Source organism: Vombatus ursinus, unplaced genomic scaffold, assembly GCF_900497805.2.
Source record: "Vombatus ursinus unplaced genomic scaffold, bare-nosed wombat genome assembly UNPS02014810.1, whole genome shotgun sequence".
NCBI lineage: Eukaryota > Metazoa > Chordata > Mammalia > Diprotodontia > Vombatidae > Vombatus > Vombatus ursinus.
Window position 1 is genome coordinate 39,222,291 of NW_020954588.1, and position 15,452 is coordinate 39,237,742.

Consider the following 15,452-nt stretch of genomic DNA (forward strand, 5'->3'; position numbering starts at 1 on the left):
ACTGATCACCCCCCATGCTTATAATGCACTTGCTTCTCACTCCCACCTCCTAGATCCTCTCTCTTCCTTTCAAATGCCGCTCAGGCTCCAGCTTCTACATGGACACTTTCCTGATCCCCTCCCCCCCAAATGTTAGCGCTCTCCCTTCCAAACTGCCTTGGATTCAACTACTTTGTGTATATTTATATAAGTTAGCTTCATATTAATTATATAATTTACATGTACTTGTTATTAAGCATTAGAATTGTTTTTTAGAATATAACCTTAGAATATTAGAATTAGAATATAAGCTCTTGAGTAGAGATTATTTCTTTATCTGTGTTTGCATCCCCAGCACCCAGAACCTGGCCCGTAGGAGAGGCTTAATAAGTTCTTGTTGATATAGTGAGTATAAATAGAGACAGCAAAATGTCTTCATAATGACTTTCATGCACAGAGTGGCTTAAAAGACTGAGAAGGAGGTGGGACAATCACGATGCTGGGTGGCTAACAAATGGACAATCTGAAGGTTGCACTGGCCGTAGTGAATTATCAAAAGAGGCAGACGCCCACCCAGCCCCCAGCCCTTTGGGCAGGACCTTCCTCTGTAGAGAGGAAATCAGATTCCCCCATGATGAGCAAGCCTGGGTTGGTGGCACTGATAGAGGGAGGGCTCCCAGCAAGATCATGCCTCCATCCAAGTGTCAGAAACCAGGGCAGCTGACTGAGGCAAGAGCCGAAAGAAACAGATGCAGTAGGTGTGCCCAGATCCATTGTGGACGTGGACCTTTCGGCACCACCACGGTCTTCACTGTTTGAGCATTCGGTTCCTGTGGAGAGTACATGGACCACCCCCGAGTCGCAAAGGCTAGTGAGCAGTGAGGGGTGGACTTGACTCTGGAATGTGGACGTAGGAGAAGATGTGGTCTCCTTAAGTGTGCTTGTGTGTGCAAGTGACTCAGTGGAGACAACACAGGGCGCCAAGGTAAGAAGATCTGAGTTCAAATCTCACTTCAGATATCTTACAGGGTCAGGGGCGGGGAACGCTCATAAGAGAATAGATATATAGCCCTTTAGAAACCTTAAGGCACTAGATAAATGCTAGCTGTCTAAAAGTGGAAGTGAGGGGAAACCCTAGTGAGCTTCAGAGGAAGCGAATAAGCATTAACATAGCACCCAGGACACACTAAGCACATTTTTTTAAACAAATATCTCCTTTGAGTCTCACAACAACCTGATGAAGTAGGTGCTCTTATTACCCCATTTTACAGTTGATAAACTGAGGCAAAAGGCTGTTAAATGACTTGATGAGGGTCACACAACCAGAAATTATCTAAGGATACACACAGGGCAAATGAAAATCAGACAGGCAAGAAAAAAACGTCAAGCTGAAAATGCCCTTCTAAAGTGCCTAGTTGCAAGCCTAACTTCTTTTCTTTTCTTTTTTTAATAGCTAGGTTTAATCAGGAAGATTAATAATAATAGCTAGCATTTAAAGAGCACTTTACAATTTGCAGTTTGCTCTGTATATATTATCTCATTTGATCCTCATGAGAACCCTGAGAGGGAGGCGCAATTATTGTCCCCATTTTGCAGGTGAGGAAACTGAGGCTGAGAGTGGTCAAGTGACTTGCCCAGGGTCACCCAGTTAGTACGTGTTTGAGGGAGGATTTGAACTCAGTTCTTCTTGATTCCGGGTCTAATATTTTATCCATTGTACCACCTGACTGCCCATATTATCTATGAGTATAATTAACAGTTTCGCTGATCATTTGGAACTGAAATGATCATTGGTATTTTCAATGAACATCTATTATTTACAAAGGGGTTCTGTTTTATGGACGTCTTTTATTTTTACATCGCCATCACCCCTCCCCCCCACCCACTGAGCTTTCTCTTGTAATAAATAAAAAAAAACAAAACAGTTAAAACCAATGATGCTTCAGCCACCTCTGACAGCACATGCAGTATTCTGCACCCACGGTCCTCCACCTCTCCAAGGCGGAGGGAGGTTCATTTCCTCATGGCCTCTCTGAGACCAAGATTGCTCATTGCCATTAGACAGCATCCACAACTGATCAGCTCTCATGATGCTTTTCCTCCTCTTGCTACCAGGGCGCTGGTCATGTGCTTCACCTTATCTCCTACCCATTCACTCCCACGGCAGCTATGAAGGTCCTGAAACCTGGGAACCCCACCACTGTTGAGTCCCAACTACTCATAAGTGGGATGACCACCAAGCTTCTGGAGATATGGAACTTAAACTGATGTCACTTTAGAAGAAGCATTTAGCTTTATTAAAATACTAGAAAATTAAGATAATTTTGTCCAGCTCAATCATCAGTGTACCAGTCCTGGCCTGGCTCTGCCACCTGGTCACATGACCTTGGGCAAATTCACCTAGCACCTGAGCCTCAGTTCTCCCACTGGTGAGACTGGGATCGACCTGGACTAACACATTCCTCATCTTTCTAACATTCTACATCATTGGAACTCTCTCCTGGATCCGCTCTGATGGGGACAGGGGAGGAAAAGGGAGCCAGCTATTGGCCCGGGATCTTGGGGCTGGTCCACTGACAGCATTTCTGAAGGCGGATGTGCTCACCAGACTTCAGCTGCTCGGCGGGGTGTGAAAAAGCAAAAGGACTGGAGTAGAAATAAAGCTGGACACAACCAGACCAGCACTCGAGGGATGAAGAACTGAGGAATGGAGGGGTGGGCACAGGAGGGACCTCTTCTGGTGCCTGCGTTTGTCCTTGACTCTCTCTAGCGCTCCACCCCTAGCCTCGTAGACGAGCCAGCCACCCTGGGAAGCAGGCAGAGGTCAAGGTCAGGGGTCCAAGTCCATGGGGAACAAGTATCAGGGCAAGAGTCAGTGCCCTGGGTCCCTTCATCGTTCCCTTAATTGATCTGGCGCTCACCCTCAAGGGAGTGCCAGCGACGCCCCTCGGAGGTGAAATTGAAATACAATAAAAGTTTGTCCTTACCTAAGGAATTTGTTCTATGCTGTTGCGCTGTTATTGTTCCAGGTGTCCAACTCTCCGTGACCCCATTTGGGGTTTTCCTGGCAGAGATATTGGAGAGGTTTGCCATTGCCTTCTCCAGCTCATTTTACAGATGAGGAACTGAGGCAAACAGGGTTAAGTGACTTGCCCAGGGTCACACAGCTGGTAAGTGTCTGAGTCCGGATTTGAACTCACAAAGATGAGTCGTCCTGATTCCAGACCCAGTGCTCTATCTACTGTGCCAGCTACTTGCCTCCTTGTTCTATGTTTCTATTTATTAAATAATTACTATTTCCTGCCTTAAAACAATGTTAAAAAGAAAAGGTGCGGGGGAAAGAACCCTATGATGTATATCTTTTATAAAATCTCATCCTTGAAATTGGTGCCCCTAAGCAGGAGGTGTTAGGCACCAGCAGAGTGCTCATCCTGACCCCAGTGGACACAGGAGCCTTTCTTCTGCCCTCCACCCCTCCAGCTCTGAATCTGATCTCGTGAGACATGTGTCACAAGGACATGGAGTGTCACAATATGTCACAAAATGAACAGGGCTGGGAAGCCCAGAACTGAGCAATGGATTCCGACTCTCGTAGCATCACCTTCCTGGTAAGTGTTTAGTGGACAATCTGCAGACCATGATGAGGCATTAATTAACAATTATGAATGGAAAATGTAGACTATGCCCCCCACCACTGGGTCAGTCATTCCAGGATCCCTAAATCAGCGTCAGAACCTTTGGCTACTAACCTGAGTCTGGAAGAGTCCGGTGGTGCCAATTAAGGATCTCGAGCCCCTGAAGCATCTCTTTCATCGTCCACCTTTTTGTGGATGCCCACGGTGGAGCCTGACTCCATCAGCTGCCTCATTAGTTATGGCCTCCATCCAATAACCACCAATCCACAGCATGGAGTGAGCAATTGAAAAGCAAAGAAAAAACATACTTGTGTTTAACCAGTCCCTCTCTGCCCTCACTCATTTCTCTCAGGAAACTTCTAAGAGGATAAGTTGGGGCCCAGAAAGTGATACTTATTCATGAGTTGTTTGTCATGCAATCACATGCCCTCATTCCCCATGCAACGAATCCATCTAGCCTTATGCACTTTGGTTTCCTGTTCCAGGCAGACCAAGTCCATTTTCTTCCTAGAACTGTAATAGTAGAGGCACTGAAGAAACCCAGGAATGCTTCAGTAATAAACAGCAGCTGTAATAAATACTCTGATTTGATGACAAATATTCTCACATGCTGTGCTCCAAAGGGCAAACTCCATCCTGCAATAGAAATGAATAACTGTCTTGAGTTTCAGTGCAAAAAGGCGGCTGACAATGTCTTAACCTTTCAGCAGAGATCTTTGCCCAGAGTACAATATGTTATAGCTTCACGAAAAGTTTCTGGATGCAAAATAAAAAAGGAATTCAGAAAAAAAAAAAGACACGAACAGACAATTTTGTGGATAGAATGCTGGGCCTGGAGGCAGGAAGACTCATCTTCCTGAGTTCAAATCCAGCCTCAGACATTTACTAGCTGGGTGACCCTGGGCAAATCACTTAACCCTATTTGCCTCAGCTTCCTCATCTGTAAAATGAACTGGAGAAGGAAATGGCCAACCACTCCAATATCTTTATCAAGAAAACCACAAATGGGATCATGAAGAGCCAGACATGACTGAAACAACTGAACAACTACGAATATGTTAAATGTAATATACATCTTTTTAAAAAACTAATTCGTAGTTTCACATGCAATCCTTTTTTATTCTTCATATGTTGAAATGTTTGCATTTGTTGAGAATATTCAAATAACAACAAAAAAAGTTTTTAAAAGTTTCTGAATGCTGCCAAAAGGTGATCCAAAGGGCAAATATTTTGAGGCAGGGAGATAGCACAAGAGATAGGGTTTTGGACCTTGCATCAGAAAGACCTGAATTCAAACGTGGCCTCAGACACTCGAGTAGCTGTGTGACCCTAGAGAAATCACTTGACCTCTGTTTGCCTCAGTTTCCTCTTCTATAAAATGGACATAATAATAGCATATACCTCACGTGGTAGTTGTTAGAATCAAATGAAATGATACTCATACAGTACTTTGCAAGCCTATTATTATCTATTAATATTTCCTCATGATGCAAGTATTTTAAATGCTACCATTTAAAGATTACTCTTTTGTGTCTGATGATTCAGGATGGAGAATGGGCCAGGCACTGTGCTAAATGCTTTACCAATATCCTCTCATTTGATCTTCACAATACTTGGAGGTACCTGCTGTTATCCCCATTTTATGGTTGAGGAAACAGATAGACAGAGGTAAAGTGACTTTCCCAGGGTCACCCAGCTAGTAAGTGTCTGAGACTGTATTTGAATTCAGGTATTCCTGACTCCAAGTCCAGAGCTCTATCCTCTGTGCCACATAGCTGCCTGGGTCAGGCTGAAAGGAAGAGCATGTCAGACACCAATGGGTATTAACAAGAGGAACCTCAAAGATTCTCAGAATCACAGAATCTCAGGGTTTGAAGGGACTTTCATCTAGTCCAAGGGTTCTTAGCTTTACTTGTGTCCTGGAGCCCTCTGGCAGTCTAGGGAAGCCAATGGCCCTCTTCTCAGAATAAGGTTTTTAAATGAAAATAAATAAATCCAGAAGATTACAAAGGAAATCAATTATATAAAAATGTAGTTATCCAAAATTTTTGCATCGATATTCAGTAGGGAAATTGGTCTGTAATTTTCTTTTTCTCTTTTGGCTCTTCCTGGTTTAGGTATCAACACCTTATTTGTGTTATAAAAGGAATTTAGTAGGACTCCTTTGCCTATTTTCCCAAATAGTTTATGTAGTATTGAAATTAATTGTTCTTTAAATGTTTGGTAGAATTCACTTGTAAATCCATCTGGCCCTGGGGATTTTTTCTTAGGGAGTTAGTTCATTGGTGACTCATTCAATTTCTTTTTCTAAGTATTCAATTTCCTCTTCTCTTGATCTGGGTATATTTTTGTAAATATTCATCCATTTCATTTAGACTGTCAGATTTAGTGATATACAGTCGGGCAAAATTGCTTCTAATCATTGCCTTAATTTCTGCTTCATTGGTGGGAATTCACCTTTTTCATTAATATCTCCTTTTGATTTTGAGGATTTCCAATTTGGTGTTTAATTGGGGATTTTTAATTTGTTCTTTTTCTAGCTTTGGAAATGTAGTTGTCAATATATTCTTTAAAGTTTATGGAACCCAGGTTAAGACCCTCTGGTCTAGTCCAACCATAAATAACCAAGAATCCCCAGCACTTGAACCAACCTTCACTGGAAGACCTTGGCTGTGAAGGGAATCAATGCCTATTGAGGCAATCCATTTCACTTTTGGACAGCTCTCCTTGTTATCAAGTTTGTTCTGATACTGAGCCCAAATCTGTCCCTCTGCCCCTTCTACCCAGTGCTTGAAGGTCTATAATGTGGGACCAAGCACAAGGATTCTAACTCTTCTCCAAGGGACATCCCGTTAAATATGGGAAGACAATGATCACATCTTCCCTAAATCTTCTTTTCTTCCAGTCAAACACCCGTGTTTTCAACTGACAGGTGTGACTGCCCTTTCTGTATGCATCTCAGCTTGCCAATTAATGTCTTCCCTAAAATGTGCCACCCAGAACTGAAGACAGCATTCTGGCTGTGGCTGGATCAGGACAGAAGACAGCAGACATTAGTTTAGCGATTTCCTTATTTAGACAGTCACTGAGGCAGGTGTTCAAACAGTTGTTTTATTTTGGTTGTCACCATCGCCAAATGATTCAAATTTTTTTTTGTATTCCTTTGCTAAATGACAATATGAATATAAGTCATATCTCTAAAGTGATTTATACGCCATGATTATAGATGGAAGATTACTTTTGAAGTATCTCAGTAGGGTTAAGAGATTTTCTAGACAACAGTTGGCATGGAAAAAGACTTAGAGATTTTCTTGGGCTGAAATTTCACCGCAAGTAAACAATGTGATATGGCAACCTCTAAATCTGATGCCATCTTTTTTTTTAACCAGACCTGTGATTTCAGTGATGCAAGGGAGCACCAATGAGGAACTTCTACCAATAAATCAATAAGCATTTATTAAACACCACGTGTGTTAGAGAAGGTGCTAAGTGCAGTTCCCATACTACCCTAAGATCTAGACTCTTAAGCAGTTAGGCAGCAAGGTGAAGAGAGTACCAAACCTGCAGTCAGGAGGACCTGCTTTGCAGTCCTTCCTCAGATATTTACTATCTATGTGACCTTGGGCAAACCATTTACTTCAATTATCTCATCTCTAAAATGGAGGTAATAATAACAGCACCTACTTCACAGGGTTATTGCAAAGATCAAATGCAATCATATATGTCAAGCACTTTATGAATCTTAAAATAGTGCATAAATGTTAGCTATTAAATGACTCACCCAAGATCACCTGGGCAGTTTGAGTGAGAGGCAGGACCCAAGTCTTCCTGACTTTCTCCACTACACCACACTTCCTCTAACACTACCCTAGGTTGCATTAAAAGAAGCACATGGGGTCCAGGAATCAGAAGATCATTCTGTTGTCCCCTGCCCTGTTCAGACCACATTTGCAATGTTGCATTTGGTTCTGGGAATAGCCCAAAAGAAGGCAACTGGGGATGGTGAAGGGACATGTCATATGAGGACTTACTGACGAACCATAATAAATCTTGTTGACTGATTGGTTACTTGATTGATCATTTAACTTGGGCATGTTTTAGCCTGGAGAAGTCTTGGTGGGGGGGAGGGTTAATGAGAGCCATCTATAAGTGTCTGAACTTGCAAGAAGACAAATTCAGGTTTGCTGACAGGAAAACCTTCCTAACAATTCAGGCTCTCCAAAGGTCAAATGGACTCCCTAGGGAGGCTTTAACCAACCACCCAATCAACAAGCATTTATTTGGTGTCTGCTGTGTGTCAGGCTCTAGGTGCTAGGTGCTAAAAAAAAAACAAAAAAAAGAGTTCTTCCTCACTGGAGGTCTCCAAGCAAAGGATAAATAGTGACTTGTTGCATATATAATAGACAGGATTCTTTTCCACATAGGGTTGGACTAAACAATCATCCAGACCCCTTCCTACTCTGAAATTCTGGGATTCTGGGAAAGCTTAGGGACAGAAATATCCATCCATCCATCTGTACTCCTGTATCAAGAGTGAGTTTCTTTCATGAGCTCTTGCAGGGAAGGCTCTCTACATTTATCTCAAGTAATTATCCAGTCATACTCACTGAGGAATTTCCATTTATCCTTAAACTGAATTTCACTAAGTCACTTGAAAAGAAAGGGCAGCCTAGGACAAAATGCCTTCTATAAAAATTCATGAAACATGAAATGGTCTGTGATAGTAAACCGAAGTACCTGAACAAAAGGGTTTTCGTGGAGTCATTTACCATTGTATCTTTGACGGTATCTTGGCATGGGAGAAAATGCCTGGAGTGCTGCATCCAGAAAGTATTCCAAAATCATTCGATGCCCATGTGGAAATACAGGAAGGCACAAGTGGCATTGGATGGACACTCATTATTTCCTGCTAAATATTTCTATCGACTACTTGTAACGCTAAATGGACACTTTGTTCCGGCAGAAAGTTCTACTTTACCTCTTTGTACTCATGGCTTTCTGGCCTTGCTTTTGCCATTCACTGAGTCATTTAATCATATCCTGAGGTTTCTCTTCCTTTTTTTATTTCATTAAAGTGCACATTTTCCTCCCCTGAAGTCCAGCCAATGGAAACTGCTCTTGTGGTTTTTTTTTAAAGATTTGTATTCATTTGGAACTTGAATAAAAAAAGGCTAAAAAAATTTAATATTTCCCTGAATGTGGCACAACATAAAAAGAGGATTCAATATAAAACCATGAATTTGCATTTCACACTGTTTACTTTAAAAAAACAACTATGTAATAAATGCTACACATCATTTTCAAAGCTAGCCTGCTTTTCTCTGCTTCCTTCTAAGTTTTCTTTTGTTCTTTGCTGTGAACTTTTTTTTTCTCCCTCCTTTCCCATCCCACCCTATGGAAGGTTACCAATAGACACAAATGTGTCTATCAATCAATTTATCTATTGATTTGTAGATATGTATGTATATGTGTATATACACACATATGTACATACACATATGCACACACTTCATATACACATATGTGCACATGTTTACATATATACATATGTATTCACATTTACACATATGTAAAGCCATATTATTCATACTTTAACTTCTCAGTTCTTTCTCTGGATGTGGATAGCATCTTCCTTCATAGGTCCTCTGTAGTCTATTTCAGTATTGAATGACTTTGTTGTTCTAAGCTGTTCTTAGAACAATATAGCTGTTCTTGTGTACACGTTGTCTTGGCTCTGCTCATTTGCTATTGTGTTTTTAAAGCAATCAAATCTGCTGAAAGATAGCAACTCATCTTTATTGTTAGAATTGAATTCCAGAAATCTGTGAGACAGGATGGGATGAGATAGGGACCAGTGATTTCTTTGCACTAGATGACTTCTAATGGCCCTTCTAGGTTTAAATCTAAGCTTCTATTAAAGCTACTTTGTGACAGAGCTTCACTTAGGTAGGACCTAACCATTGGAAAAGGTCACCATCTTTACTATTTAACTTTACTTCAATAATTAATTGTTATTGCTAGGCTAAATTTTAAGAAGGGGAAGCAAAAAAAATGACAATTTGCACAGAATCACAGAGTGAGATCACTGGAATCTTGTTCCATGTTCCAATATATGCTTCAACACTTTTAAGTATCTGTGATTCCATAGGGTATGGGACCTCCCTCTACCAAGACAGAGCTCAATCCTACTTACTAGGAATCACAGAGCTTTAGAATCTAAGAGCTGGAAGGGACCTCAACTGCTATGCACTCCCATCTATACCTGAAAGAATTTGGTATGTGATTTGGTTGTTTTAAAGAATTGTGACCAAAATAAATCTGTCATGCTGGGGGCAGCCTGGTAATGAGCTTCTTTGAACTTAGCTGGACTGCTTCTCAAATCATTATTAATCAATCAACAAGCATTTATTAAGCACCTAATTTGGGCATTGCAGACATTGTAGACTTAGATAATAGGCGTACTATAAATTGTCTAGCCACTACACTTAGCCTGCCTAGCTTGTTGGATTTGCCAAAGAATTCTCTCCATTGGAATTGCCTTTGACAACACATAGTTGACTAAACAAAATGGAAAGACATTGGCGAAGGACTTTAATGTGAGATTTCTCTTATAATCCACATAAAAAGAATTAAATTTGCCCAATAATATTTCAATTGAAGTTCTCAGCTTAAGACCTTCTATGTTTATTGATATGGATATTGAGCCTTCAATTCCAAAAATATTTAACCAACCTGGTCAATATAGGAAGTCATCCAGAAAAATAAATTGTGTTTTATGCGGCAACTGGATAGTTAGAATAAGACTTCTCATTTTATTGGGATAGGGAGTTGGGAGTGAGTAATCTCCTCTATCAATGCAGGCCAGCACCTTCTCTGCAACTTATCATCTTTGAGAGCACTAAGAAGTTAAATGACTTGCCCAAGGTCACACAGCCCATACGTGTCAAGCACAAGACTTGAACCTAGGTCATCCTGTCTCTGAGGCCAGTTCTGTATCCATTTTGCAACATTGGATAGTTCACTTCAAATTAAATCACCAAATATTCATCGAGTGTCTACTCTATGTGTAAGGCATTGTGCTCAAAGCATAGGAATAGATTCAGAGCTTTCAGAGAACATTTAATCATCTGGCCACCTAATCCAAGCCCTTTATTTTACAGATGAGAAAACTATAGTCAGCAGAAATGAAATTACTTATAAGCTCCCAGGAAAATGTACTTAAAGCTAGAAGGGACCTCAGGCCAACCAATCAAACACCATTTCTTGAGTGCCTACTATGTGCTAGATGTTGTGCTAAGCGCTGGAGATATGAGGTAAAATGCCCTTGTCCTCCAGGAACTCACATTCTAATGAGAAAGACAATATGTAAATTATTAGGTATGTACATGAGAAAAGCAGGATAGATGGGAGATCATCTCCCAGGGGAAGACACAAGCAACTGGAGGTATAGGGAAAGTGTCCCTTGGCTGCCTTTGCAAATTCCTGGGGGGGGGGGCAGTCTTTTAAATAGTATTTTGGTTTTTCCAATGACATATAAAGACAATTCTTAGCATTCATTTTTATATAAAATTTTGAATTACAATTTTTTCCCTCCCTCCCCCCCTCCCTTTTCCCTTTCCTAAGATGGTAAGCAATATGATATGGGTTACAAATGTACAATCATGTAAAACATCAAATTACTACTTTTATGAAATTGAAGTCAAAACTGGCCAGCACTTTTTCTGGACTGTGGGTTTTGTTGTTCAGTTGTGTCTGACTCTTCATGACCCTGTGGGCCATACTGTCCATGGAGTTTTCTTAGAGTGGTTTGCCAGTTCCTTCTCCAGCTCATTTTGCAAATGAGGAAACTGAGGCAAACAGGGTTAAGTGACTTGCCCAGGGTCACACAGCTAGCACGTGTCTTAGGCTGGATTTGAACTCAGGTCTTCCTGACTCCAGGCCCAGCACTCTGTCCAATGAGCCACCTAGCTGCCTCCTAGGCAATCAGGTTAAGTGACTTGCCCAAGGTATAAGGGGCCTATGAGTAGAGAAGTCAATATTTAGTCATCTGAGTCCTGAATGAAAAGGCAACAGATATTGGTAACTAACTCTCCATGAATACAGCTTTTATTGTTAAGTAAAGTCAAGAAAAGTTATAGAAAAGAAAAAGCCAACTCATGGGAATATACTAAGTATGGAGAATTCATTTTCCCCTCTAATTTCTTTTATATGTCTAAAGGGGGGGGGGTGGATGAAAAGAGTACCAATAGTGTGTCAAGTCCTGGACCTGACACTTACAATCTGAACATGACCCTGGGTAACCTGAGCCTCAGGGTTCTCATTCCTGAAAAATGAGGGGATTGTATTATTTGATCTCTAGTCCTAAGTCTATGATTCTATGTAAAGCACAGAAGGTAAGGCCATTGTATCCCCAGCACCAAGGACAGAGCCTAGCACATTAAAAAGGTGCTTAATAAATGTTGTTCAGTTATTTCAGTTGTGTCCAACCCTTTATGACTCTATTTGGGATTTCCTTGGCAAAAATACTGGAGTGGTTTGCCATTTTCTTCCCTAGCTCATTTTACAGATGGAGAAACCAAGGCAAACAGAGTTAACAGCACCAGGCTGGGTCCTCCATCCACTGCACTGTGCAACTGCCCCTAATGCCCCTAAGCTTAGAAAATGCCGGCTGTTTAATTGGTTGTTTGCAAATGTAGAGATGTTATGGTTCTCCTTGTCTTCCAGATGATATTTGAAGCAGGACCTGACCTTCCACTAGAGGGCCTCACTTCCCTATTTTGAGCCTTTTAAAATTAAGGTCAACTACTTTTCGGCTCAGTCTTTTCAGGACTTTTTTTTTTGAAAACCAAAAAAGAGCCACATAATTGAAAAGACTTAGATGAATCCAAAAACAATCTCTTGCTTTTAGGCAATACCACACTTCTATGGCAAAATAACAAGCTATCCTACTGCTTAAAATCTTATTTCAGTCTGACAAATATAAATTGAATGTCTACGATGTGAAAGACGCTGTCAAGCACTGAGTTAATGCTGTGGAAGAACACAAAGTAAAATACAGCCTAGTAAAAGTAACAACAATGATAATAACTCAATTGTAAACACTTTAAGGTTTACAAAGTATTTTCCTTACAACAACCTTTTAAAACAACTACTGCAAATGTTATGCCCATTTCATAAATGAGGCTCAGAGAAATAAAACAACTTGCTATGGATCACACAACTAGTCAGCATTAGTGTCCTGTTTCAGACCCAGGTTTCCCGTATCAGTCAAATCCTGCATTCTTTCCACAAGGACTTTGCTACGATTTCCCAAGGGCCCCTTCTCTTCCTCCTATTCAATTCTAAGTCCACTCATTTTCCACTTTCAGAGCAGCTAATTTGTGTACATACACACACACACCCAGAGGGGGAGAGAGAGAGAGAGAGAGAGAGAGAGAGAGAGAGAGAGAGAGAGAGAGAGAGAAGGAAGGGAAGGGAGGGAGAAGGAGAGACTAGGAGAGAGAAAAGACAGACAGAGAGACACAGAGGTGGAGGGAGGGAGAAAAGGAAGAGGAGGAAAGAGAGAAGGGGGAAGGAGAGAGGGAAAAAGGAAAGAGGGGAGAAAAGAGAGAAGAGGGAGGGAAGGAGAGAGGTGGAGAAAGGGAGAGAGGTGGAGGAAAGGGAGGAAGAGAGGAGGAAGAGGAGGAAGGACAGGAGATTGTGGTCAGAAACTTTAATTCAAAGTTCAGGATCATGGACTCATAGCATCTTAGAGAGGACAGGGTTTCATGAGGTTCTAAGATCAAAGGTGGGACTATTTTGGTCTATGGATGAAGTGGGATGGAAAAGTTAGTCATTAGGGTTCAGAATGCTTAGGAATTGTATGACCTGGGTGCATCAATATAGGCATGTAATAGAAAGAGTCCCCTTTCAGCTCTAAGTTCTCCATTCCCACCATTAGTGGGACATGAGGGTTGACTTGGTTTTCCCATAGAGGGGATGTCATTTGTGTGTTGTAAAGAGAATATTATCCAGAACCTATTCCTCCAAAGCTTGCCTTAGCTATATCACTATAGACCAAATGGGACTCAGACTCTGAAACTATACTCAAGGTGACCGAGCCCACAACGACCATATTTTCAAAACCAAAAACTGAGGCACATGGTCTAACAAAGGATACTCCTTTTGGAAAGTCACATTAAAAACACACTTTATGTTCTTGAAATCAGGACTACCCTCCTAATCTGAGATGCATCAACTCTGTAATCACCCCCAATATAATTGTTTTTACTGTCTTCTTAAGAAGGAGGGATGAGCTACCCCCAAAGGATCATAACCTCTGGACTCTGAATTATAAGAGACACCTACTCCAAACTGCTCATTCTATACAGCAGTAAATTGAGTCCTAGAAAAGTGAAAGATTCCTTTTAGGCAGAGATGATCCACTGATTAATCCATAGTTCATTCCTATGATGGACTGGAGCATGGTGGGTTTTTTGGGTTTTTTTTGTTTTTGGTTCAGACCTGTGATTTCATTGTTTAAGGAACAACCAGTGAGCAAACTCTCTTTAGCGATGTTGATCATCACTTGCTCTGAAACTTACAATCTTAGAGAGGGACCAGTTTCACTGAGAAGTTCCTTGACTTACCCAATGTCACTGAGCCAATGTATATAAGACTCAAACCTGACTTCCAGACTTCCAGCCTGGCTGGATCTCTAGCCACTGTGTCATGATGCCCCTCATACACTGTGCAAATTGAAGATATGCACAAGTAACAAAGAACCCCTTATGACCACATAAGAGGATGCCATTAAAGTGGGAAAATCTTCAAAATTGGAAATGTCCTTCCCCCACTGAGAAGTATATGCTCATTGTAGGTTCCTTCCTAACCCAAATCTCTTATAAAAGTTTAGAAAACAAACACATGTGAATGAAATGTCAAAGGCAGTGCTGTCAAAGCTTTGCATATAGATTGTCAAAATTCTGATTTTGATGTTGTCTTTCTTCTCAGTTAACTTTAGAATTTATGGAAATGTTCCTGACTGGAAAGCCATAGAACTAATAAAATTAGGATGAGTAGAAAAGGAAAAAAAGAAACTCCTAACTAGGAAAAAGTTAAAAGCACCAGTCCTTGGAGCCCAGCAAAGAGCTATGCCTAAGGGGAATGCTATAAGAACTCCATGGAAGGGTTAAAAGGAGTAAATTTGGCCACATATGATTTCTAAGTTTTGATCCCACTCTTCCCAGGACCTTGGTTATACAAGGGGAAAGTGTACCCCCAACTTGGGGGAATGTTTCTGTAACAACTCTCCTTTCTGTACCTGTTTAGTAAATTGCCTTTTTAAAAGACCTCTGGCTGATAATCACTGAGAAGTATGCAGACAAGGGCTGATGAGTAACAGTACTAATTAGTACTAGAAACCTCAGACCAGGGTTATTCTCTAGAGCCCTCGAGGGAGAAGTGGTCAACCACCCCCTAGAGACTTTGCCAATTAGAGTGGGAACTGAGAAGATGAAAGAGGGTGTGACACTGTAATTCTTGTTGAATCATACCTACATTTATGAAAAAAGCAGATTTCCTGATTATCTTCTGTTGCAGAAGCCAAGAAAACATTTGACTACAAGAAAACAAGGTGAAGATAAATATAAGCATCTTTTTCAAGTTCCGCTTCCCATAAATAATTGTTTCATATTTAGTACTTTAACAGAAGGAAAGGGGAAAATTGTAGCTTCTAGTAAGATGTCAATATAGACAGAAAAAAAAGTGTCGACTTTTGAAAGTTTTTAAAAAGTCATTAGAGCTAAAAAGATATCATTGATGGGTAAAATTTATATTAATCTCCTGCTCCCCTAGGAA